We start from the raw sequence: 22,614 nt of genomic DNA on the forward strand, positions 1-22,614 counted from the left end.
TTTGAGTACTTATTGGAAATGCAACTATTTCACCCAATAAGTATGTAGTTTAGCAAGCTGTTGTCTGCATTTTGTGCACACTCTCTCGTTATTGTTTTAAACATTGGCTTCAAATAAGCAACTTGACAACCCTCGACGGTTTGTACCATGATTTTCAATATTGAATGCACAAAGACACCTAAATATCAACATAGTAAAGGAGCATACACTCCTTCAAAATCCAAAAGGATAAGGGTACAGGTGGTTTCTTCAAGGAAGCCTTGGTGGAGACATACAAAGATTCCTTGAAAAAGATTTTTGAACAACACAATGACATCATTACGGTCATTGTTTAAACGGCATTAATGGGAGATTGAGGAATGAAACTAAGAATGAGATCGTAATTCTCCAATGATTGGATATCAAAGAGATGCTGATTGTGACATCTGCTTAAGCCAGATAATTCATGGGGCCCAAGTTTTAATGATTCTGAAAGACTTTGTGGAGTGGGGCAGAAAAGAGCTGCTTGGCCTCTGTGCGAGGATACAACGGGCATTTGGGACGATTCGAGAAGATGCAGGTAGATTGAGCCCCTTTGTGAATGGGTTTAGAGGTTCTTTGAGCCCGTAGTCAAAATCAGTTGACTTTTCACTTCTGTTCAAAGTGTGCTATTGCTGCAGTTGTACAATTTTTTTTTTTGTTGGCTCTAGCACCAAAATGTATCAAGCTTCAGTAAACACTGTCTGCAGCCTTTTGAAGCTACCTGAAAATATGGACTAGCTAAACATGGAACTAACCCAATGTATAAGCCCATCATAGTGCTTTACCCACCAGCAGCAGAGGTCAGGGAATCACAGGTGAGCTCCCAACAATGTATTGTCCTTTCATTTTAACCTGCAATGTTGTCAGACAAGACTCTGCACTACGGGTGCAGATTTAGAAAATCATCCCGAAAGGCCTCATCTGTTTCTTCCATCTGGTGCTGCCAAGTCCGTCTGTAAACCGTTACGGTATGTAAAGAAAGTAATGCATGAGACTGTGGAGACAGAACTCTGCAACTGGGTTTTCCTGGGTGAGCAGGAGGTTCTTTTTAATCATCGTGAAAGCATTCTAACTTGTAGCTGTGTACCCAATCACCAGATGAACTTTTCTCTGCAGTGTAATTTTCAAGGGTCTGTTCTGCTTGGATCTGGAATTGGATTAAGTTTCACATCCTATCTGGATTCTAGCAATCAACTGTTTAATATTAGTCCCCTGTGTTCTCCTCAGACTAAAACAGCGACAGTTTGAGTTACTACCCTTGTAAGTCCTGACTTGCTTTAACCTTTAACTGGCTGCAACTCAAAACAGCACCACCTCTTCGTGGCAGAAACTTCCCAAAGCATTCTCCTGGTGTCCCAAAAGATTTTACTTTTCAGTGCAAGTCAGTTAGAAAATGCAACGAATAATTTGCTTTCAATTGTAGGCAGCAACACTGCCAATGTCTACAATACTGAAACTACTGTTTGAAGATTGAATTTAGAGTGCACAAAAATTGCAGCTTGGCAGATCTAGTCTGTAATTTTAGCATGAAATTGACTGAAAGTAGCATGGCAATTGGGGAAAGAGAAATTTCAAAGCAGGTTTGGGAATTTAAGTAAGTTGCAATCAGCCTTGATCCTCTTTCCTGCCTGTGGATTTAATTCAGTCCAGATGTATTCATCTGATCAAAATTAAACTCAACTGTTTAAATTCAGTCTCTGCCACAAATGAGGATATGTATTCAGTAACCAATTTTACACTCAAAACATGGTACGTAATGTAGCACTGATGATCTGCAGAGACCTACATCTACCTGGTGGCCAATACTGCAGTGCAGAAGAAATCCAGGGACTTGATTTCATACAGTGGACAATGCTGCAGTGCAGAAGAAATGCAGGGTATTGCACCCATTGGGCATGCAACAGTGCAGCAGAAATGCAGGGACTTGTACCCATGCAGTGGGCAATGCTGCAGTACAAAAGAAATCCAGGGACTTGCATCTATGCAGTGGGCAATACTGCATTGCAGAAGAAATGCTGGGACTTTCACACTGCGGTGTTGCCCATTGCATGGGTGCAAGAAATGCAGTGACTCATCCACGCGATGGGGAATGCTACAACGGTGAAGAAATGTAGGGTTGTGCATCCAACCTGCCAGTGTTGCTCAAATCCTTTTACTTTAAAGGGTTTATAATAGTTTAGAACGGTCCTTTTTCCTTCATCTACTTCACAGCCAAGTAGTTGTTCACATAGAATATAAGCTACATCCTTTAGATTGAAGGTCAATTTTTCTGCTGCCTCTAACTTGTTTAAAACTGTGCTCAACGGGTTATGTGCTTTAGTGCTATAGCATTGCATGTGGTGTCTTTATATTGAAAACAGGAAGCAGGTTTTGTGAAATCCTTGGATTCTGCCTCCCCCAATCTGCTCAATTTACATGAATATTCAATTTCACAATATTCATGTAAATTGTGAAAAGTGGTTACACCACCTTCTGGAAAGGCAAACCAGAGGAAGAATGCCGCCTCCATGGAGTTGGCTTCGCCATCAAGAATGAGCTGGTTGACCACGTCAGAGATTTCCTTCTGCAGGATAAGCAAACTTCTCATGACTCTCCGGCTCACCCTAGCCTGGAACCAGTGCACCACAGTTATCAGCACGTACGTCCCAACACTTGAAGCAACAGATGAGACCAAAGAGGAATTCTACTCCAGCCTCGAACAATCCCTGTCCCGAGTCCCTTCGGACAACAAACTGATCCGCCTCGGCGACTTCAACGCTAGAGTCGGTAAGGACACAGACCTCTGGGGAGATGTGATCGGCAGCGAGAGGGTAGGGAAAACCAATTCCAGCGGTACCCTGTTGCTGACGAAATGCCTAGAACATGACTTTGTCATCACCAATGCCTTGTTCCATCAGAGGGACAAGTACAAGGCTTTGTGCCGATACCCCCGCTCCAAGCACTGGCACTTGCTCGACTATGTCATCGTCTGAATGAGGGACCGCAAGGACGTGCGCATCACCCACGCCATGACTGGAGCCGGAGACTGCTGGACGGACCGTCGCCTAATCCACTCCACCATTAACATCAATATAGCCCCAAAGCAGCAACGGCAACAGAAACAATGCCACAGAAAAATCAATGCCGGGGCACTCAAAGACTCAATTAAGAAAGCCCTATACAGCCAGCAGCTCACTGGCAACCTAGCGACTCTCTGACCCGAAGATGCAGAGTGCCCACAGCGCCTGGTCTGCCCTCAAAGCCACCATAACCGGCACCTGCAAAGAGACGCTCGGTCACTCAACCAGGAAACACCAAGACTGGCTTGACTAGAACAACCAGGGTATCCAGGAGCTAATAAGCCGAAAGCGCAAGGCATTTCTGAACTTAAAGCAGCAACCCAATTCGGAAGCAACAAAGCTGAAGGCTGAGGTTCAACCAAAAACCCGCGACCTAAAGAATAAATGGAAAGCACAGGAGATCCAGCAGCTGGCCGACAGCCATGACGTGCGAGGATTCTTCACCGCAGTTAAGTCCACCTATGGCCTAAGCAACCAAGGCCCCACCCCAGTGCTGGCCAAGAACGGAGAGGCATTCATTAAGGACACCGAGGCAGCCAGGGTCCGCTGAAAGGAGCACTTCAAAGATCTTCTTAACCGAGACTCTGCCTTCAACACAAGTGTCCTTGACTCCATCCCGCATCATGCTACCCATTACCATCTCGGCAAAACTCCAGCCCTGCACGAGGTCGAAAAGGCTATCCGTCAGCTCAAGATCAAGGCATTGGGAGCAGATGGAATCCCCGTTGAGGCACTAAAGTATGGTGGAGAAGCGCTATTGAAACGAATGCAAGACCTCATCTCTCTTATCTGGAAGGAGGAGAGCATGCCAGGAAATCTGAGATGCCATAATCATGACCATCTTCAAAAAAGGAACAAGTCTGACTGTGGCAACTACAGAAGAATCTCCCTGCTGTCAGCCACTGGGAAAGTCATCGCAAGAATCTTCCTCCACCGTCTTCTCCCTGTGGCTGAAGAGCTCCTCCCAGAATCACAATGCGGATTCCGTCCACTAAGGGATACAACAGACATGATCTTCACTGCATGATATCCACACGAGAAATGCAGGGCACAGCACCAACACTTGTACATGGCCTTCTTTGACCTCACAAAAGCCTTTGACACGGTCAACCACGAGGGACTATGGAGCGTCCTCCTTCAGCTGCCCCCAAAAGTTTGTCACCATCCTCCGCCTGCTCCACGACGACATGCAAGCCGTGATCCTGACCAACGGATCCACCACAGATCCAATGCATGTATGGACCGGGGTCAAGCAGGGCTGCGTCATCGCACCAACACTCTTCTCGATCTTCCTTGCTGAAATGCTCCATCTCACTCTCAACAACCACCCCGCTGGAGTGGAACTAAACTGTAAAACCAATGGGAACCTGTTCAACCATCGTCTCCTCCAGGCAAGATCCAAGGTCGTCCCATCCTCTGTCGTCTAACTACAGTACGCGGACAACGCTCACGTTTGCGCATATTGAGGCCGAACTCCAAACCACTATCTTCACCGAGGTGTACGAAAGCATGGGCTTTCATAAAACATCCATAAAGGCAAAGGTCCTCCATCAACCTGACCCCGCCATACAGCACTGCCCCTGGTCATCAAAATCCATGGCGTGGTCTTGGACAACGTGGACCATTTTCCATACCTCCTGCTATTAGCAAGGGCAGACATCGATGACTAGGTCCAACACCGCCTCCAGTGTGCCAGCGCAGCCTTCGGTCGCCTGTTTTGAAGACCAGGACCTCAAATCTGGCACCAAGCTTATGGTCTACAGGACAGTAGTGATGCCATCAGCGCTGCCTCCGCAAGATCCTGCAAATCCACTGGGAGGATAGACGCACTAACGTCCGTGTTCTCGCTCAGGCCAACATCCCCAACATCGAAGCACTGACGACACTCGACCAGCTCCATTAGGTTGGCCACATCGTCTGCATGCCCGACACACGACTCCCTAAGCAAGCGCTCTACTCTCAAATCCTACACGGCAAGTGAGCCCCAGGTGGGCAGAGGAAACGTTTCAAGGACCCCCTCAAAACCACCTTGATAAAGTGCAACATCCCCACTGACACCTGGGAATACTTGGCCCAAGAGCACCCAAAGTGGAGGAAGAGCATCCAGGAGGGCATTGAACACCTCGAGTCTCATCGCCGAGAGCATGCAGAAATCAAGCGCAGACAGCGAAGAAGCGTGCAGCAAACCAGACGACGACTACCCTTTCCTTCAACCACTGGCTGCCCCAAATAGAGATTGTAATTCCAGCATTAGTCACCTCTGAACTCACTGAGTGGAAGCAAATCTTCCTCGATTGTTGAGGGACTGCCTACGATGATGATGATGTCCTTATATTGAAAACAGGAAGCAACTTAAGTGAAATCCTTGGATTCTGCCTCTCCTCCAAATCTGCGCAGTTTACATGAATATTCAATATCCAGTTCGATATTATGGAGCGGGCTTTGGCGATTTGAGATGGATATGGGAAAAATGTTTAAGTCAGGATATTACTGGCATGAAAATAATAGCTAAAAAAAACAGGCCCATTATATTAAAGGCTAGTCGCTGCCATCATCGTTTGGAAGAAGCATTTTGTTAATCGGGGAAGGATTCAGTTTATTTCTGTAGTAGGATTTGTTGTGTTCAGAATAACTCCACAAGATTGTACACTAAGCTCAAACTGTTGTGACCTTGGTCTCTTTAATGTAACTCCAGAGTGAGGAAGCAGTATGGTGTACTACCTTTTTATACCTGCTTGCCCAGGGTGTGCAGGTGACCCTTGGGTCTCCAACAGGTGCACCCCCTGGTGGGCAAGTCTTACACCCTAGTAAAGTTTACATACACAACAGGATTTAAGAGTATATAACAAAACTCAGCACTAACTTTCACGGCAGAGACTGGGGAAGCAGAACTTGAATGTATTCACTTTGGGTCTTTTTTTTTTGTTTGGGGTTTTAGTGAAGAAGGAATAGTCTAAATAATTACTTTTGGAAAATGTATTTTGCGAGATTTAGCATTACAGGAGGAGTTGAACAATATTGTGAAGTGTCTGACCACACTCGGACATTCAAGCTCTTCATTATCAAAGGTACGTCATTGTAGGTTTAATGGGGCTTTGCCAGCTTGAATGTGGGGAGGAAATACTTTATAGATTCAGTACACAATTGTTTACTGAACCCACTATCAAAAAGTGGGAAAATGTTAGCAAGGAGGACAGCATCCTAGAGGTGAACTTCTGATGAAATTACTTACCTAATCTAATAAAGCAGTTGAGAGATTTGGTAATCACATTTGGTGCTTCATTCTCAAATCTCATTAGTCATTGCAAACTAAGAACTAATTATGACAGAAACAAATTACCCTCATGCCTCAAGCAGTAATATTTCTGCACTCTCTTTTTCTATTGTGACTAAAGACAGACTAGCTTCAAGTTTCTGTTTTTTAAAAAAAAACAAATCCGAGCCATTGCCTCAATATCCGGGATAAACAATAAAGCAGTCTGGAGCTATCCACATCTCCAAGGAGCACTATTTAGCCTATCTGGTTTCACTCAGTAACACCAGTGCCAGTTTTTATAAATTAATTGCATTGGAACCTCCCTGGCACGGTTAAAGTGCTAATACATGCAAAGTTGTGAGCTGGGAGAGAAGATTAAACTCAGTATATTTTGATTGCTGAACCATTAAAGGAGCTTCCCACCAGTTATGCATCGTTTTACATCCTGACCAGGTACGGTGAACAAACAGTTCCAACAGACTGCCAAGGCACTCCTGTTCTTTCCCAATCTATTTGAGTGATGAGCATTATTATGGGAATATGTCTATCAACAAAGAGCCTCTTGAATCTTGTGTAGACTTGCCTTTTGGAGATCCAGAAAATTTGAAAAAAGGAGTGGGTTTTCCTTATATCTTCCAGTTCATTGTTTGACTAGCTGTTTCCAGTGGAGGCGGCCTAAGGTTTCTGTGGAACGTCTTTGCCATAATAATCTATCAGAGATTCCTTTGAAAGATTCCGAAAAGAACCGCCAAGGTTTTGGATACTTGTATTTTGGAACAGTTTAACATTGCCTAAAGAATTATACTTCTGGTCATTTGCTGCATTCTTTTGATTCTATGTAATAATTTTTCTTAATACATTTGACAATTTAATTTTTAGCTTAACTGGACTCCCAACAGCGATGTTTTTCACCTTTCAGAGCAAGCAGAGAACGTGGCAATCCATGATTAATGCAAAATACTGACTTAAAAGGATAATTGAGTCCTGTAGCACACTTAACCCATTCAGGTCACACATCAAAGAGCAAATTTCAGTTCATGGGTCTGTTCTAGAACACTTTGTGCTATGTTCATGAACAAAAAGTGTTGCTGAGAGAGAGAGAGAGAGAGAGAGACCACATTGTATCACTGATTACAGAAGAAAACAGTGATGTGATGGAAACTTCCACAAGTTGCATGATTCATAATTGCTGACCAAAGAAGGAATTATCTATGATCCACTTCCTTGGACAGTGCAGAATCACCATGGAAGAATGGGCGCAGGTTTTGAATACTATGGATGGCTGTACTACTGGAACACCAATGTCAGCGTTCTCTCTCAGGCCAACAACCCCAGCATCGAGGCATTGACCACGCTGGATCAGCTCCGATGATGGGCCACATTGCCCGATAGTAGACTCCTGAAACAAGCACTCTACTCTGAGCTACGTCACGGCAGGCGAGCCCCAGGAGGGCAGAGAAAACACTTCAAAGACAACCTCAAAGCCTCCTTGAAAAAGTGTAACATCCCCACCGACTCTCTGGAATCACTGGCCCAAGATCGCTTGAAGTGGAGGCGAAGTATCCGAGAAGGTGCCGAACACTTAGTCTTTTCGCCGGGAGCACGTGGAAGCCAAGTACAAACAGCGGAAGGAGCATACGACAAATCAAGCACCCCACCCACTCGTCCCGCCAACCACCTATGACTTCTTGGAGGCTTCACCTCCACTTTGAGCATTGGTCTCATCAGTCACCTTAGAACTCATTTTAGTGTGGAAGCAAGTCATCCTCGACTCCGGGGGACTGCCTAAAGAAATAGAAGACTGCTGGAAGAAGGAAAATGGAGTCCATATGGGATGTGTTCCACCTGTGACAGAGTCTGTGGCTCTCGTATTGAAATGTTCAGCCACCAAGCAACTCTCTTCAGGAGTGGAAGCAAGTCTTCCTCGATTCCGAGGGACTGCCGATGATGATGTGACTGAAGGAAAGTAGATGAGTGTGTGTGTGTTTCTCTTCTTTTCGCAAAGTAAGTGACCTTCCCTAAGTCGCTTTACTGGGATTGGCATTCCACCATAGAGGCATATATTGTGAACCAGTGCCTTGCTATACTACAGTGGAGCAAAGTAATGTACAAGAGTGCTTGGCAACATGACTGCTATTGAGATTTGGATTTGATATAATAAAATATTATCTCGTCTGAACTGATTGGACTGCTGTTGGAATTCCGAGAGAACTTTAAAAAATGTTATCTGTTTTGAATATTTAATTTTTAAAGATCAGTGTTGCATTAACACTATTCCTGCCCGTATCTTAACATTGTCAGCTACCTCAGTTTGCTCCTTTTGGTTAGCCAGCAAGTTCAAAGGGGCATCATATCTTCATAAACGCCAGAGTCTTCCAGTGCTCTTCAACTTCTGTTTTCCTACATTTACAGATAAATGGATCAAGGTCCATAAGAAGCAGTTACATAGAAACCATCTTAGCAAGACTTTGAGAGATGTGGAAAGAACTGCAGACTTTAAAAAAAATAGTAAACTCAATTGTGCTGTATATTATCTTGCTTATGTCTTGGCTTCTGTGAACTATTAAATAATTCTGGACAATATACCACTTTGTACACACTACATTAATGTGATATTTTTCAGCTTCATTCTTGATCAGTAGGACTCTGGTATGTAAGCACTGCTGATGAAGCACAGTTCCCCTCTGCCATAAATACATGGTGAACCAGTACTAACAACTTGCATTTATATACTGAAGTACATTAGAAGACTCGTGTTTATAAGGATGTTTTTCTACTTTAAGATTCAAGCAATTTCTTTAAAGGCAGTGTCTTCCACCTCACTCCCAAGCTTGATCCATTGAATGTCCGAACAACCATTGTTTGTCCTGTGACAAATCCTATACAACAGTTTTCAATAGAGACACGCATGCTCAGCTGGGTACACTTGCAGCTGTTAATTTACAGATGAAGAAATACACTTCCTACTAAATTACTGTCACGCCAATGCAAGTCTTCCTATGCGGGATGCAGATCACCATTAAAGTTGTCAGCTGAAATTGGTGCCTACGTGGCTTAGTTGTGAGCACTTGCCATAAGAGGGTCATTGGAACAAGCCCCTTGAGTGCTCAATTGAAACTGAGCACTGTGGTACTGAAGGAGATGTCCAACCGAGGTTCTGTCTGCCTTTTTCGATGGACGTGATCATTGCACTGCTCGAAGTGCAGGTAGTTGTGTGCGCGCCTTGGCCATCAATCCTCCCTCAAATCAACACCATCAAAGACCGATTATCAGATCATTCATTCAATCATTCATTTGTTATTTGTGTGCAAATTGTCTGCTGCATTCTTCTACAGAATAGAAAGACTGCATTTCAGAAAACAATTAATTGCTTCTAGAGTGCTTTGGGATGCCCTGAGGAGGTGGTTAAGGGTGTTCTATAAATTATTGGTTTTCATAATTCTTTTCCTTTCTTTCCACTTCAGAAGTAACCTGTAGCTTTACTAACTCTTGATCAAAGATATCTAGGCCTATGATACAGATACATTATTGTCAAGCAGCCAATTAAGCTTTCAATAAAGCCCCTGGTAACAACTGGGTTGTCTTCATTTATAAAAAAAATATTGAATGTAAAATGTAACAGGATATTTTATTTGTTGCAAGTGCCCTAAAGATGATTCAGCCACTAATATTTGTAAGAGATTGAAACGAGGTTTTGCTCCACGATGTTCATTTTCTTTCTTTCTTTCTTTCTTTCTCTCTCTCTCTCTCTCTCTCTCTCTCTCTCTCTCTCTCTCTCTCGTGCACTTTTATTTGAATTTTATCAGGCATTAGGCTCTGACCTAGTTGGAATTTGCAGTGGTGTTGGCCTTTCTGGGGCACCTGCTCATTCAAAGGCAGTATTCGCACTCCGTTCACAACCAGCGGATGCATAATAGGTTTGTCTTTTAATAAAAACTATGCTGGGTATTCAAGATTCTGGTTTTGTGCTTGGGGACAGACTCTTGAAGACAGTTTCATGAGTGCCTGGTGACCAATTTCCATTATTGGTTTGAGTGTCAGCAAGCTATTTAGCTTGGCAGTATACTAGTTGAGCCCAGTGTTGATTGTGTGTGTGTGTCTGTCTCAGATTTTTCCCCCCTCTTTTTTTATTCTCTCCTTTTTCTCTCTCTCGCTGTCGACCCTACCTACACCCATGGAAATCACTGAACAGCAATAGTGGGATAATTTTCCTCTCCCCAAGCTCAAGGTTATTGCTCCCTAAAGATAATTAATGCCTTAAACATAAAAGAACAAAAACACCAACTTATCTTCATTTCATGGCTTTAACATCGAAAAACATTCCAAGTCGCTGCACAGGAGCATTGTCAAACAAAATTGTACTGCTAATTGAGTTCCCTCCCGTCGTCCAGCTGGGTTTAGCTAGCTCAGAAAACACTGAAGATGACTAAGAAACAAAGGAATAACGGACGTGCCAAGAAGGGCCGCGGCCATGTCCAGCCAATCAGGTGCATAAACTGAGCCCGCTGCGTCCCCAAAGACAAAGCCATTAAGAAGTTTGTCATCCACAACATTGTGGAGGCTGCTGCAGTCAGATATTTTGGAGGCCAGCATCTTTGATACATACGTGCAGCCCAAGCTCTACGTGAAGTTACATTACTGCGTCAGCTATGCCATCCACAGCAAGGTGGTGAGAAATCGCCAGGAAGGACTGAACCCCGCCCCCTCCATATTTCAGGCCAAGGTGCCAACATCCCACATGGACCTCCCAAACCTATGTAAACATTAACAGATCCTATAATTTGGTTTGAAATAATAAAAATATTGGACCACTGGAAAAAAAAACACTCAAACCTGAGACCAGCTACTTGCTGAGTGACATTAAAAGGTTCCTCATTCAATCATTTGTCCAAACTCTGCCACCAAATGCTTAATGTATCTTGTCGTTCAACAGGTTGGGAGGGGGCCACTTTATTAGGCCACTTTATTGGGCCACTACCGTTAAATGACAGTCCCTGGGCAGGAGACATGCAAGCAACAGCTCAATTAAGACCTAATTCTGGTAAATGCTGTTTGTGTGTCTCTTTCTTTCCACCACTGGCAGCTGTATGTTGCAAGCACAATGGGATGATATTTGTGTTATAACAATCTTTTTTTTGTTCCTGCAATGATTTTTCAAATAAAATTCAATAGGTTTCCAGATTTGGATTGCCATTTTTGATTTATAGCCGTATGATCAACCACTCCCCAATTTTGGGGTCACAGTATTGACAGTTGAAGACTTGTAGAAAGTTGCCAGAAAGACTTGTACAGCTTTGCAGAGATCCTGTCCAGTGACTGTTATCAATAACTGGTGCTAGAGAGAATTTTTTTAAAATTCATTCATGGGACATAGAAACATAGAAAATAGGTGCAGGAGCAGGCCATTCACCCCCTTCTAGCCTGCACCGCCATTCAATGAGTTCATGGCTGAACATGAAACTTCAGTACCCCCTTCCTGCTTTCTCGCCATAACCCTTGATCCCCCGAGTAGTAAGGACTTCATCCAACTCCCTTTTGAATATATTTAGTGAATTGGCCTCAACTACTTTCTGTGGTAGAGAATTCCACAGGTTCACCACTCTCTGGGTGAAGAAGTTTCTCCTCATCTCGGTCCTAAATGGCTTACCCCTTATCCTCAGACTGTGACCCCTGGTTCTGGACTTCCCCAACATTGGGAACATTCTTTCTGCATCTAACCTGTCTAAACCCGTCAGAATTTTAAACGTTTCCATGAGGTCCCCTCTCATTCTTCTGAACTCCAGTGAATACAAGCCCAGTTGATCCAGTCTTTCTTGATAGGTCATTCCACCATCCCGGGAATCAGTCTGGTGAATCTTCGCTGCACTCCCTCAATAGCAAGAATGTCCTTCCTCAAGTTAGGAGACCAAAACTGTACACAATACTCCAGGTGTGGCCTCACCAAGGCCCTGTACAACTGTAGTAACACCTCCCTGCCCCTGTATTCAAATCCCCTGGCTATGAAGGCCAACATGCCATTTGCTTTCTTAACCGCCTGCTGTACTTGCATGCTAACCTTCAATGACTGATGTACCATGACACCCAGGTCTCGTTGCACCTCCCCTTTTCCTAATCTGTCACCATTCAGATAATAGTCTGTCTCTCTGTTTTTACCACCAAAGTGGATAACCTCACATTTATCCACATTATACTTCATCTGCCATGCATTTGCCCACTCACTTAACCTATCCAAGTCACTCTGCAGCCTCATAGCATCCTCCTCGCAGCTCACACTGCCACCCAACTTAGTGTCATCCGCAAATTTGGAGATACTGCATTTAATCCCCTCGTCTAAATCATTAATGTACAATGTAAACAGCTGGGGCCCCAGCACAGAACCTTGCAGCACCCCACTAGTCACTGCCTGCCATTCTGAAAAGTACCCGTTTACTCCTACTCTTTGCTTCCTGTCTGGCAACCAGTTCTCAATCCACGTCAGCACACTACCCCCAATCACATAGCTGTTGGTTTGGAGTCACATATAGGCCAGACCAGGTAAGGGCGGCAGATTGTCTTCCCAACAGGACCAGTTGGGTTTTGATGACAATCTGGTAGTTTCATGGTCATCATTACTGATACTAATGCAGTTTACAGAAATGCACAACCTGTTCCAAACTATCCTGCTGAGCTTGTCATGAATGTTTTAAAATGTTGAAAGGTGATCTTGAAGGATAGGATGACACTGACCAACATTGTATGTCAACAAACTTTGCAGAGCCCCACGACTTGCTGAAGAACGAGAGCTGCAGGTCAGAAAGATTAAAGCTCTGCACATTATAGTCATCTCGGGAATATTTAAGACCTGTAGCACCAGTGAGGTGTTCCCCATTAACGAAGAGGATTACCCCATTAACGAAGAGGACTACAATAAAGAAATTGGGATCTTCGTGTCTCAAACGCCTCCAACTCTTGACCTGAACCATCAGAATTGGCTAGCATGTGAGTTGCTGGAGTGAGTACTTAATGTGTTTTGCAGCAGAAGTGACTGGTATCCCAGTATTGTTTTAGTTTCTTTATTGCGACTTCAACTGGTACATCGAGAGGAATTCTTGCTTACTGCAACTAATGTGGCATAGGCATCAAGTACAGAGACTTCAGTCATTTTCCAAGTGCAAATATTGACCGTTGATGCATCACACCCATCAGTGCTGCGTCAAAATGTGCAGGGGCATGTCACCAAGGGATGATGTAATGGAGTTTGATCGTCTCACAGTACCAATTCAAGATGTGAGACACTCGCTGCAGAATAAGCAGCCTCTGACCTGCTCTTGTAGCCATTGTATTTATGTGGCTGGTCCAGTTAAGTTTCTGGTCAATGGTGACCCCAAGGATGTTGATGGTGGAGGATTCGGCGATGGTAATGCCGCTGAATGTCAAGAGGCGGTGGTTAAACTCGCGTCTGTTGGAGATAGTCATTGCCTGGCACTTGTGACATCCAGGTCTTGCATGTGGGCATGGACTGCTTCATTATCTGAGGAGTTGCAACTGACATTGAACACTGTGCAGTCATTAGCGAACATCCCCACTTCTGACCTTGTTATGGACGGAAAGTCAATAATTAAGCAACTGGAGATGGTTAGGCCTAGGATACTGCCCTGAGTAACTCCTGCAGCAATGTCCTGGGGCTGTGATGATTGACCTCCAACCACCACAACCATCTTTCTTTGTGCTTGGTACAACTCTGGCCAGTGGAGAGTTTTCCCCCCGATTCCCATTGACCAGTTTTATTAGGACTCGTTGATGCCACACTTGGCCAAAGGCTGCCTTGATGTCAAGGGCAGTCACTCTCACTTCACCTCTGGAATTCAGCTCTTTTGTCTATGTTTGGACCAAGGCCGTAATGAGGTCTGGAGCTGAGTGGCCCTGGCGGAACCCAAACTGGGCATCGGTGAACAGGTTATTAGTAAGTGCTGCTTGATAGTACAGACTACGACACCTTCCATCACTTTGCTGATGGGACAGTAATTGGCCGGATTGGATTTGTCCTGCTTTTTGTGGACAGCACATACCTGGACAGTTTTCCCGGCGGCCCAGACCGGAAATCGGCGCGGTCCCGGCCTGCAAAACTATCAGCAGGCCGGGGCCATTAGAGGGAGTAATGTGTGGCAGCATACCACTGCAGGGAGCAGCGCGTGCTGCTGTAGGAGGGCGACGGCTGCGAAGAGTGTGACTGGATCTGACGTCGCCCAAATCCAGGTTGCTGATGGCAGTGCGGGCAGGTGCAGCTAGAGAGGCGAGGTCAGGGCAAAGGAGCGGCAAGAGTTCGTAGAGGGATGTGATCTGGGCCCAGGAGAGGCGTGTGTTCAGGGCCCAGAAGAGGCAAGAGCCCAGGGCAGCACTGGCCAGCCCACACTGCGATATGTTTGTGCAGCAGAGCTGGTCTCCAATCGTCTTGGTTAATCCTTGCCACTGAACCAAGACCTAGCTCTGTCAAAGTGTGGTGGCTGGTGTGCAACGGTCACCACACGTTTTTTTTAAAAAAAAGAATCCACGCACAGGCGTCTTCCACCCTTCAAGATGCAGTTCGGGACCTGGAATATTAGGTTCGTTGAAACACCTGTGAACTCATCCCTTTTTGGCGTGGAAGCAAGTCATCCCCGTTTTGAGGGATTGCCTATGATGATGATGAACAGTTTTCCATTTCGGATAGATCCCAGTCATCATCAGAGGCAGTCCCTAGGAATCGAGGAAGACTTGCTTCCACTCCTCAATTGAGTTCTTTGAGTCCAATACGAGAGCCACAGACCCTGTCACAGGTGGGACAGATAGTCGTTGAGGGAAGAAGTGGGTGGGACTGTTTTGCCGCACGCTCTTTCCGCTGTCTGAGCTTGATTTCTGCATGCTCTTGACGACGAGACTCGAGTTGCTCAGCGCCCTCTCTGATGCACTTCCTCCACTTAGGGCAGTCTTGGGCCAGGGTCTCCCAGGTGTCGGTGGGGATGTCGCACTTTATCAGGGAGGCTTTGAGGGTGTCCTTGTAGCGTTTCTGCTGTTCACCTTTGGCTCGTTTGCCGTGAGGGAACTCCGAGTAGAGCACTTGCTTTGGGAGTCTCGTGTCTGGCATGCGGACTATGAGACCTGCCCAGCGGAGCTGATCGAGTGTGGTCAGTGCTTCAATGCTGGGGATGTTAGCTTGAATGAGGACGCTAATGTTGGTGCGCTTGTCCTCCCAGGGGATTTGTAGGATCTTGCGGAGACATCGTTGGTGATATTTCTCCAGCAACTTGAGGTGTCCACTGTACATGGTCCTTGTCTCTGAGCCATACAGGAGGGCGGGTATTACTGTAGCCCTGAAGACCATGAGCTTTGGTGGCAGTTTTGAGGGCCTGGTCTTCAATCTTATTCTCAGGCGGTCGAAGGCTGTACTGACGCACCTGGAGGCATTTCGTCGTTGATGCCTGCTCTTGTTGATGGGAGGCTCCCAAGATATGGGAAGTGGTCCACGGTGTCCAGGGCCGCGCCGTGGATCTTGATGACTGGGGGGCAGTGATGTGCGGTGAGGACAGGCTGTTGGAGGACCTTTTTGTCTTACGGAAGTTTAGCGTAAGGCCCATGCTTTTCGTACGCCTCAGTAAATACGTCGACTATGTCCTGGAGTGCAGCCTCTGTGTGCGCGCAGACGCAGGCGTCATTCACGTACTGTAGCTCGAAGACAGAGGGTTGGGGTGATATTGGATCTGGCCTGGAGGCGGTGCAGGTTAAACAGGTTCCCACTGGTTCTGTAGCTGTACTGGAACAGCTTGGCTAGAGGCGCGGCTACTTCTGGAGCACAAGTCTTCTGCACAACAGCCGGGATGTTGTCGAGGCCCATAGCCGTTGCTAAATTCAGTGCGCTCAGCCGTTTCTTGATCACGTGGAGTGAATCGAATTGGCTGAAGACTGACTTCTGTGATGATGGGACCTTGTGGGTAGGCCGATGTGGATCATCCACTCATCACTCCTGTCTCTCACACCAAAACGTTCCTCCTACTTTCTGTCCTAAACCTCTTGCATTTAATTGTATACCTATGTCCATTTGTTCCAGACCCCTCAACCTCCGAGAATGGTCTTTTCTATCTATCCTATCCCATCCCTTCAAAATGTTAAACTCCTGTCAAATTACCCTTTAATTTCCTCTGTTTCAACACTGGTACAATACACAAAATAGGAACCTGCATTTATGTAGTGTCAGTTGCAATAATTTACTGTTTGAGGCAATAATTAAAACCTTTTGGAGAAGCTAATTATTGTGCATTGACAGACAACCAGTGGTTATAACCATATTGATTTGCTTAAAATATGTAAAGTGGGCCAATATTGTCCCACTGTTGGGGAAAAATCTAAATGCTGACTTGGCTATCTGGTGCTCTTTGTGTTTTGTTCTTTTACCTGATTAAGTGTAAATATAGTTTTATTAGGAAAACACTCCTTTCAATGGCACTTTGGAGCCTCGGTGGCATTGGGCTGCTTGTACTTGCCTTTGTGTTGGTTGAGATTTGGATATTCTTGGTAGATCATATTTTTTTATCAATCATTGTCATAGGCAGACCCTCAGAAACGAGGAAGACTTGCTTCCACTCCCTAAGTGAGTTCTTTGATGGCTGAACAGTCCGATTCGAGAGCCACAGACATTCGTCGAGGGAAGGGGTGGGTGGGGCTGGTTTGCCACGCGCTCCTTCCGCTGCTTGTGCTTGGCCTCTTCATGCTCTTTGCATTGAGACTCGAAGAGCTCAACGCCCTCCCGGATGCACTTTCTCCACCTCGGGCGATCTTCGGCCAGGGTCTCCCAGGTGTCAGTGGTGATATCGCACTTTACCAGGGAGGCTTTGAGGGTGTCCTTATAACGTTTTCGCTGTCCTCCTTTGGCTTGTTTACCATGAAGGAGCTCCGCATAAAGCATTTGCTTAGGGAGTCTCGTATCTGGCATGCGAACTATGTGGCCTGCCCAGCGAAGCTGATAGTGTGGTCAGTGCTTCAATACTTGGGAATGTTAGCCTGGTCGAAGACACTGATGTTCTTATCAATAGATTTTTGGACTCTTAAGGATATGGGGATTGGGTGGGTAAGTGCAGTTGAGGTCGAAGATCAGCCATGATCTTGTTGAATAGTGGCGCATGCTCAAGGGGCCATATAGCCAACTCCTGCTCCTATTTTTTTACATTCTTACCATTCCCAAAAGAAGCTTGTAGCTTGCTGTTCCTAATCCTGCATCTCATTACATAATGAAGAATGTCAGTCAACAAATCCCAATTATAGGTTTGTAGCATTTGGTGAGGGATGTTGTCATCAGGCGAGTCCCATTTGAAGCCTTACCTCCTTTCATTTGCTAATTCTGGGAAAACAAATCCTTGGCTATGGCCGTTTGTCTCATTCCTTCTGCTTTGTACACTGAAGCAGGCAGCCTGTGTTGAAGTGGGTATTTAAGGACCCACCGAACTTTAAGCTTCAACTGGTATGTTGATTGTGCTTTGCAGCTGCTCATAGTGTACCTGTAGAAGGATTGCTGTTCAAATTCAGGATGTTTGCTCTAATGTCTGGTGGCACCTCAATTATAAAGGATCATGTTTTGGATTCAGGTCGATGGTGGTGTGGCTTGTTAGCTTTGGACATTAAAGAAAATGTGTATATATGTACGTGTTTATAAATAAACCTATATCACGAGTATGTGTGTGTTTGTAGCTATCTTTTTGCATCCATGCATGAATAGGATTTTATTTTTGTTAATTTCAGTACAGCTAGCTATGAAAATCAAAGTTAGCAATAGATTTTGTGGTAAATCTTATAGCTGTTTGGTGTGATGGTGCATTTGAATATCAGGTTAATTTACATGGGGTTCCGTAGATGTTGACTCGGAGGTTTAGGATGTCGGCTGCCTTCCCTCCGTGCAGCAAAACTGGTCAACGCCCACGCAATTCTATCCGAAAGCACATTTTAAGTATGGACACACGGTGCGGTAACTTAATTTAACAAAGTTCACCAGAAAAGTTTTTTAAATGGTGAGAAACTTTTAAATGTTGATGTTCAGAGAGATTTAGGTGTCCTTGTGCAAGAAACACAGCAAGCAATTAGGAAGGCAAATGGCATGTTGTCCTTATATTGCAAGGGTTGTTGGAGTATAAGAGTAAGGGCGCGATGCATGCAAGACTTTTTTTTAGATGTGCAAGATTATTCGTCGAGTCATTTTGACAGCTACGCATTGAATGACCTTGAGGCATCCAAATAAAAATAGGGTGGCTGATTGCTTTTAAAAAGAACTTTGAAGATCTGTTGTGATTGGGAGCATCTCGAATGTTACACCTATCCTAAATGTACAGTGTTTTGTAGCATAATGGGTGGTTTATAGAATTGTCAGATGTGTGAATCATTTACTGAAAATGGCTTGAGCAGTGATAGCCTTAGTATTTTTCCATTCTCTTTCCACTTCTCTGCCCACGCCCACATCCCCCCCCCCCCCCCCATTAACTTGAGTATACAAATGTAATTTGTTTGTATTTGTTGCGGGTGAGGAGAGAAGAGAGAGGCTGTATGTGTAGTTGAGGTAGTTGCGTTTTGAATTGCACCTGTAGGTCACTCAACTATCTGTCATGAGGGAACTGAGTGGCTGATGTAGTTTCAGCTGCTGTGTCGGCAAATACGGTCTGTCCTCGTGTCATGTTTAAAGACTAAAAGCTGTTTTTCTTGGGGGAAATTTTGAGGTGATATGAGAGCTGTTGCATACACAACTACGCCCCTATATGCAGCATGCTCTCCCTGTTCAAAGATATGCAATTTCTTCTAATCGTATTAATTGATTAGCGAAGCTCTTCCTACTGCAGTGGACAGAGGTGTGTGTTCATGTAAACCTGGGAAGGTTTTTTTTGATGATTCTTGTGATTGTTTATATTTTAAAAGCAGCCAATTTATATAACTGGCTCAAGCAATCAGATTCTGATGATTGTCTTCACATTTCTAGCAATATGTCTCTCTCCTTTTTCACACCCTCCTTTCATTACCATATAATCACCTCCTTTGCCCCTCAGTCTGTTGCCAGGCAAACTTCACAGGGCTAGCTGCTGATTTGCTCAGCTCTGAGCAGTTCCTTATTGGCTGCTGCAGGCCTGATTATGCAGACCTATCAGACAGCAGGTATTCACCCCTCCCCCTCCAACCCTCCCCCCTCCCCCCAGTGCTGTGACTTCAAAGAAGGTGAGGTCTTTTTTCTGCCGTTGCTGAGACTGACTGAGTTACAAAATGGCTGCAGGGGGCTCCCTCATGGGTATGTCCAGTATTTTTACAGTTGTTTTCCACAATGCAGAAATTATTTTTTAAAGTTTATTTTATGGCACAATATTTAGCAAACTGCATTTATTGAAAAGATTTATGTACACAATCAGGGGAATTTAGCTTTGACAGAACAGCGTTTTCCAGGCTTCAGGACTAAAGCTGTGTGTCTGATTACATGATACAAGTTAAATAATTAACATACAGCAATTCGTTATTTAATACAATGGAGAATTTGGGGCAACAGTTGTTTGTCCGTTAATCTACATTTCAAAGTAATTTTATGACCTTTAGCTGTGGTTCTGAAAGTAGGGAGCGTATGCGTGATGCATCATGGGATGGATGAACCAGATTTGATTGGGATACGATTGTGGCAACATTCTTCATTAACATCGAATAGGGAGAATGGGGGAGCAAAGCGGAAAGACGAGGTGTTGCCTGACAACATGGTCACTTGAGAAAACCCGCGGCAGATTAGCAGCATGATTGCATGTTGCCAATGTCTACTGGGTTTGTTTCCGTTGTCCCTCCCCTGCAGACAGGTGTTTTTACTCCGACTTCACTTTTTAATTGGGTTCACTGATTCGCAGTTAACAGCTTTCTGCATGTACGGGCTTTTGAACTGGTAGCGATTTAAGATGTTGTTGCATTATCTTTTTGTTTGAGAACTTAAATCAGCAGCTTTCGAAAGACGAGCCCTCGCTTACTGTTAGCGGATTTTTCGTAATCTAAAACTGGGGCAAGAAAATAGTGTATGGACTTGCTCTGGATAAAGGGCATGTGTTTTCTTTCCCCTATTAAAATTCAATTGAATGCATTACAGATTATGAAAATGAAAATTCTGAGTATTCTTGCGATTATTTGCCATTTTGTGACAGGAGAAACTGCAGGAATTGCGGTGTAATAGATGACCGTAAACCGGCCAGAAGGCAGATCTTGTCTACCGATGGCAGGCCTGCCCACGCCTCTGCTGGAGGGCAGATGGATGATCGCTGTTTAGCATTTCCCTTTCATCTCCTTCAAATGTCAAGGTCAAGATTATAGAATACGTGTGGCAACTAGTTACCAGCACAGTGCATGCCATGGTATATTTGACCATTTTTCACAGCAGAATTCAGGTATGCTGTTAGTGTTTATGGAAATGACTCGTCACATGTCCGTTCCCTCCGAGGACAAATGGGAACTCATTTCCCGTTTGTCTAAGTGAATGTAAATGCAGTGTGTCCATATTGTCTACTTAACCTCATGGGGAAGATTGGTACAAATGGTGACTTAAAACAATGGATGGCACTCACCATATTATTAGGAGCTCAGCTTGAAAGATCTGTTGCATGTTCTGCAGCACTGCACGGCACAATCACCAGGAAATACTTGCCGGTTTGTGGTTTACCAAATAAAATGCACAAACATTTCTTTTGCCTGTTCACAATATATGATTTTAACTACCAATGAGAGATGACTGATTATGCATTACTGCAGATATGTTAAAAATCTGGTTGAAAGAGGTCCTCTTAACGTAAGTAAACAGCATGAAACAAGTTTGAGAATGTGAGAAAACGTAGTTTCTTTTGATTAAGTAAAACCGCAACAGTCCTGCTTTATAGGAAGGTTCCTTTTTAAAAATGGGTGTGTTGTGTTTGTGCTAGCTCCTGTTGCAGTTAGACAATTTGTTCATCCTGTTGAATAGTTCAAATCTATGCATGTTGAAAATCAATCATTACTGGCTTAAAATATTGCAGATGTTTTAAAAATCTCCAGTGGCTGACTCTTGATCAGATACTCTTTCTGGTGAACAACTGGCATGTAGATGGTGAGCAAGAGCGCCCTCTGGTGTCATTGGGAGGGGTGGACGACAAAAGGAGGTAATTTGACTACAGGGTTTGCTGCATATTTGTATTGGGGAAATGGCCTGCTGTTAAAAATAGAACTTGGCTGCAATTATCGCAGCACTGGCGATATCCCACTTCCCTTTCCGCAATCCAACCCTTTCTGTCGCGGGTAGAAATTCTTGTAACAAACACTGCAGTACAGGCTGAATTTTAGGATAATATTTGGGAGGTGAAATCAAAGATTTCCCCCACCCTAGCCAGGCAATGTCTCATAGAGCTACATTTTTAGTGACATAAAGTTTGAGTTTCCATGTGTTAAATGTGAAATGCAGGGCCAGAAAGAACTTTGCAATCCATTTGGCCAGTTTTGCATGTGTTTGTATTTATATTGTGCAATCATTCAAAATGCCCTTAATCTTTTTTAACATCACATTAGTGGCATATTAGCAACCTATCTAACCTACTGGCTGTAAAAGAGTACTTGCCACTCCAGAGTGGGATAGCACATTGTCGTGTTAATAGTACACAAAATGGGTGGCTAGAGGATATGCACTGAAAAATAAACCGGTTAGATGGCATTCCATCTATGCGCTTTTCTCTTGAGAAACTAGTGGGAGAAATAGTTAGCAGGATGGAGAAATATTCAGGAGTACAAAGTATATTGTAGGACTAGAAGAAAAGATTTCATTCAGCATGACATTGGGACAAATTGAGCAACTAATGAGGCACTTTAAGGGGCAGGAACTGAGTGCTGGATATTGAGCACTCGGATGGATTATCAAGCTGAGGCCGTTGGTGAGGGGAGAAGGAATGCAAGGACATTCGATGGAATCAATTGTATGATCCTAAATGCAGGTGAGGTTTAAAATGGGGAGTCACTATTTGCCATAAGGTCATACATTTCTTTGGGAATGATTGAATTTAAAATGTGCTTTCTTGGTAAATGAAGCAGATTTTTTAAAACTTCCGAAATGAACTTTACTTGCCACAAAATGGATGCTTGACTTTTGGGAATTAATCTTAATCCCTTTATTTAGGCTTTGGGTGCAGAATAAAAATAAATAGGTTACTGCAAAAATTATTTTAGGAAGTCCATTTAAAATCTAAAGCAAAATCATTTGGAAGAACCTGTGGCTGAATTTACCTGCCTTTTATTTTGGGTGTTGCATCA

At 44.3% G+C, this 22,614-nt stretch overlaps 1 protein-coding gene and 1 pseudogene across 8 annotated transcripts in view; both read left to right on the forward strand.

Moving 5' to 3' along the window:
• Nucleotides 1-22,614, forward strand: part of atf7ip (activating transcription factor 7 interacting protein) — a 186,927-nt gene that overhangs the window by 53,703 nt on the left and 110,610 nt on the right. The window contains exon 1 of one of the 8 annotated variants that reach the window (XM_070861686.1): nucleotides 19,564-19,609. The exons of the other annotated variants lie outside the window; for them this stretch is intronic. The gene's annotated coding sequence lies outside the window, so the exon portion shown is untranslated. Of the gene's footprint in view, nucleotides 1-19,563; nucleotides 19,610-22,614 lie in introns of those variants that run through there. 8 annotated transcript variants of the gene reach the window in all.
• On the forward strand, nucleotides 10,759-11,097 carry LOC139230504 (small ribosomal subunit protein eS26 pseudogene; annotated as a pseudogene).

This window comes from Pristiophorus japonicus, chromosome 19 (assembly GCF_044704955.1).
Source record: "Pristiophorus japonicus isolate sPriJap1 chromosome 19, sPriJap1.hap1, whole genome shotgun sequence".
NCBI lineage: Eukaryota > Metazoa > Chordata > Chondrichthyes > Pristiophoridae > Pristiophorus > Pristiophorus japonicus.